Source organism: Anser cygnoides, chromosome 11 (genome assembly GCF_040182565.1).
Source record: "Anser cygnoides isolate HZ-2024a breed goose chromosome 11, Taihu_goose_T2T_genome, whole genome shotgun sequence".
In the NCBI taxonomy this organism is placed as follows: Eukaryota; Metazoa; Chordata; class Aves; order Anseriformes; family Anatidae; genus Anser; species Anser cygnoides.
Window position 1 is genome coordinate 13,701,464 of NC_089883.1, and position 5,269 is coordinate 13,706,732.

The window sequence follows — 5,269 nt, forward strand, 5'->3', positions numbered from 1 at the left end:
TGCATGCCATCCGGTGTATTTGAACAAGAGCATACTTTTACATAATTAATTAATGAAAATTGTATTTAAATGCACTCTATATGTGTGTATATATGTCTGCATTACTGAAAACTGTATTTTATGTAGGTTAATTCAGATGACAGAGATCATATAAAAAGAAGATGATAAATTAATCTCAACTTTTTTTTTCCCTTAGTCATGAGTGATGAGTGAACCATGAGAGATGGTTCCTTCTACATTCTTCTGGGGCAATAAAATGCACCTTTCTTCCAACATTTGATCATTGCCTGAAAGCTCACAATGTGCAAGTCCATCCAAAAGTGACAAAATACATGCATTGACTCCAGTGAGATCATTTACTACCAGTGAAGGGCAATTAATGGATTGTAAGTTGTGACTGGCGTTCCTGGTGTCTACGAAATCAGATAGGTAAGAGATCTCTTCTGCTCCAGAACACGTGAAAGACTGAATTTCAGCATTGCTGTCCTCTCTACTTAACACTGACAGTCCCAGCTCCCTCCTCTACTCAATGGTTTACAATACCTGTGACCAATGGATGTTCTCTTTAGGTAACTGTTATTCCAAATAACAACTAAAAATACACATCAGGGAAATGTTTATCAGATAATCAGGCATTTTTACTATGCATCTTTCAATTTTCATGGATCTTTCCATGTTCTTACACACTTCAAAGTATTGAAGAAGCTTCTAATTATCTCCTCAGAAGCTGATAAAAATAATGAGATTCTTCTATACCACCTAATTCATTCAAACTGAGTTAACTTATTTCTATTACATTTACTACCTTGTTTGTCCCAAAAGAAAGAAAACGGTTTTACTTTTCTAATGCATGCCTGCAAATTAATCACTGCTGTGGTATTGTATGCAGACTTGTCTAGGTCAGTGATCTGTAACAGTCTAGACTCAATTGCATAAATGCAAAGTGCACCATACCCACAGAATTTGACTCCTAGTGCTTATATAAAAAATGGAGAGTTGAATCAGGCATAATTATACTTAAGGGCAAACTAGATCATAGTCATATGTGCCTGCACATTTGTCTGCAATTCCAAGTCTGCTGCTGGTCTGCAAAACAACTTCTCATGGCACTTACCTTAACCAGCCACGCAGCCAACCTGTGCAGTCTTTGCTGCTGCAATGGTGTCTTATTAAATGCTAGAGCTCAGTCAGACTGGGTCTCTGTGAGTTTCACAAACTGTGTGGTAAATGCCTTGCTAGTATACGTGCATTCTGTAGTTGAGAACTGAGCCACTCTTGCCCTTAGTCTTTGATCCTCTCATTCCCTCAAAAGAAGTGGAAGTGCAGGATATCCTTACATCCATGTACACATTTCTGAAAATATTGCTATGATGATAGTTACAAGCCAAATGTTGTGAAATGCTTGGTAAACAGTCTTTGAAGAATTTCAGAGAGGCTTAAACTGTGTTAAAAATAAAAGCACACCTCAGCAGTCAAGCTAGCTGTCCACAAGAAAGGTGGAGATCTAAGTATCAGGGCTGTGCAGGAGACAGTTCAGTCCAATTCAATCAAGCTAGCTCTTGAAATTACAGCCTGTTTTCAAACCACTTATTACAACCTGCCTCCAACACGCCTTGCTCCCTGCCCTCCTGGGAACTGCAATGTCTATGCTCAGTTCAGCAAGCTGTCTCTCCTCCTCTACCTGTGCAGGCAAAGAGCTATTATGTCCTGACTACATTCCCATGTAGGGAGGAGGGCAAATTTCTGATGGCATCCTACTACTGGTCCCATCTTTCCCAATATGTCACTTGATTGGCATGCCCAGCTTAGTACGAGATGCAGCACAGGCACATACCAAAGGCAGTCTTTGGATTTGAAGTTACAGAGAATGGTGAGACACAGAAGTTTTGAATGGGTTCTCCAAAGAACCAGGAGTATTTCACTGCACATGAGTTTGACAAAAGCCCTGGCAAAGCCCCCACACTGGCAGTCACAATCAGCTATCTTTCTACGCACATGAGCAGTGGGACAGTACTGCAAAGAATGCCAGGCACCATTATACTTACTTTTCTACAGGTGACATGCTTAGAGGTACACCTGACACTTATCTTTTTCTTGGTGTTTGATGTTGCCATCCCAGGTAACGTGAGTCCAGCTCACACAATCCCTCAAAAACTGACCGCAGTCTCTCCATTCCCGCTCTTTTCCATCCTCCCCACAAGCCCCTTTTGTTCCTCACATACGTAAAATGACAACCCCATCAGGGCCTCACATAACAGCACTTTTCCCCAGTTCCCAGAACACATGAAGTCCCAGTCCTCCCTTACATCCTTTTTAGCAGTTCTCCAAACTAGCCACAAAAAAAGTAACTGAAATGTGTTTGCTGAACAGCAAGTCCTATTAATCTGTCACAAAATATGCGCTGTTGAGAAAATTAATACAGAACATCAGAGCAGGCTGTTCCATTTAAACTTTCAACACTGAAACTTTGTAACAGCATTGTTGTACTAAAATCTTTGAGTTTTTAAATATCATCATTAATCCTGTGAATTTTTCTTCTGTCAGACTAGTCTTTTTTTTTTCCACCAACTCTTCATGGCATTTTCGATGATATATCCTATATGTGCTTTTAAAATACCATATGACACTGAATTGTAATATATAAACAGAATCACAGACTCATCTAGGTTGGAAGAGACCTCCAAGATCATCTAGTCCAACCTCTGACCTAACACTAACAAGTCCTCCTCCACTAAACCATATCACTAAGCTCTAAATGTCTTTTGAAGACCTCCAGGGATGGTGACTCCACCACTTCCCTGGGCAGCCTATTACAATGCCTAACAACCCTTTTGGCAAAGAAGTTCTTCCTAATATCCAACCTAAACCTCCCCTGGTGCAACTTTAGCCCATTCCCCCTCGTCCTGTCACCAGGCACGTGGGAGAACAGACCAACCCCCACCTCGCTACAGCCTCCTTTCAGGTACCTGTAGAGTGCGATAAGGTCGCCTCTGAGCCTCCTCTTCTCTAGGCTGAACAATCCCACCTTCAGCCTGGATTTTGGGGATAGAGCTGAGTCTTCTCGTGATGCGAGGCCGATAAAACACTTGAGAAATTTCAGACATCCCTTCAGGTTATTGTTACATATTTTGTGTTTAATACTCGTTGTTTCCATGGTCTCTTCAGGATGTCTCCAATGCTCGGGTGTCCAGCTGCACATCAAGGACATCCCCAGCTCCGAGGGGCAGTTCCCAAGCCGCAGGCTGACCTCCTGGCCTGAACCCCAGCCTGGCAGACATGGCTCTTGTCAGCGTGGAACAGCCATCTCACGTCAGCATTGTCTCACAATGGTCAGCTGACCTCTGTCACTGCTGCCATCAGGGGCACCCTGAGCCCCTTGTGATGTGACCTCAGAGTCCCTGTCACCCTATGGCCTCACAAAAGGTGGCTGGCCGTAAGTGCCCTGAGCGGTGCGCCTGCGGCCAGTCTGGCTGGTGGTACTCGAGAGCTCAAACGGCACAATAAAAAACAGAAATTACAAGACATAAACACACTATAAATGACACAAATTCATTGCAAAACTATATTAATAGTGCAACAAATTTTGAGCAAACCTTCTGTGTACATAAATTAATTTGTAGAGACAGAAAATGCTCTGATAAGGCTTGCAAGATTGGGAAGTTTCATCCAAGAGCATATAAGGAATTGAAAAGAAGCCTGAAAAAAGACTTACTATCTCCATGGTATCGAGGAACTGGTTCTGGATATAACTTCCCATAATTGTAAGAGGAAAAAAACTAACTTTGCTACCATGGGAACAGAACAGTGCAATGTAACTGGTTATTACTTGTCTCCATTTACAAAACTGATCCCTAAAATGTTAAGGCCCTCAGTAACATGGGTAATTTCTTTTCCACCTGTGAAGCAAATCTGCCACAAAAGGAACAAGGCAAAGCTATTCAATGAGCTCACCAAGCCTGGGGAGAACAGCTGAGGGATGACAGGTATTTCTGTGACAAGTGGAGGGTTACAAAGAGGAGAAATGCAATAAAAGAAAGATCGAGAAAATATCATGATGCCAAAAGAAATGGGCGAGAAGGTGTTTGGGTTGACTAGTGAGATACCAAACAAGGCCTTGATAATGAGCAGTTCTATCCTGATTGTGCTAAAGATAAAGTTATAAGTAAAAAGAGCAGCAAATATTAGATAGATGTTACCTTGACCTAGCTCCCTGAGCGCTGGTGCAGTCTCAGAGAAGTGCATCTTGTGGAAACTGTGCACGTTTTCTTGTCATTTCTTAACGTTTCCTTCATTCTTCACAGGGAAAGCCCACTCTCTTTAGATGAGTCAAAAATGTTCTAAAAATTACCCAGGTTTGCACCTTCCTCAGTGTTTGTTCACTTGTGGGACAAAAAGTCATATTCTCTTGCTTCACTGGAAGCTTTACTTCTTCCTGCTAGACAAATGTCCTGTTTGTAAAATGCATGACATTCTTCATTTATACATTTGATCTCCTCTAGGCCTGTCATGTCTTGGCGCACAAATAACATAGTCACTGACAGCCAGTAGCAGAGGTTCAAGTTTATCTTAAAATCCATCAATGTGCACAGAGAATTCCTCACAGGAAAACACTTCATGCTTCACCTTTACACACATTGTTGGTAGCGGGATAGTTAGCAAGGTAACCCAGCCAGTGAGATCCTTACAGTGGTCATTTAAGAGATGTCTCTCAGGCTGCTTCTCCTGTGGGGACATACCTCAGCTTTTGCATCCCAGCGCTCTCACCACTGTTCTGAGAGGTTAAGCAGCACTCAGGGTGCAGCTGTAATTCCTGAAACGTTTAGTTTTAGCTCAACTGACTGAGATTTCTAGGTAGTCCCTGAAACTGTCCTTCAGTCTCCTGAAGGCACGGAGCCCTGTCATCATACGGCTGACCAGGGCAATCGTTGAGCGCCTTTTTTTTTTTTTTCCTCGTGATCTAAACATCCACTGAAAGAAGTCGTTATTATTAGTACAGGGGATTTCCAAGGGCCACTTCAGTCTAAGCTGCTAATGGGGCTGGCAAACCGCGTCCATCTCATGAGAGAAGGGACGGAGAAAGTTGACCAAAGCTCTCGCCTGAGGCACCTTTCCGCCCCTGTGGTTACGGCTTCACGGCGGGGGGGGCGGTCACGATGTAGAGCACACAGCTGCCGGCCGCAGGCTCCTTTAAGGGGGAGCGGCCGCCATCTTAGGTTCCTCCGCCCCCCTCCTGGCACGTGACGCAGCCGGCCGCCATCTTAGGCTCCGC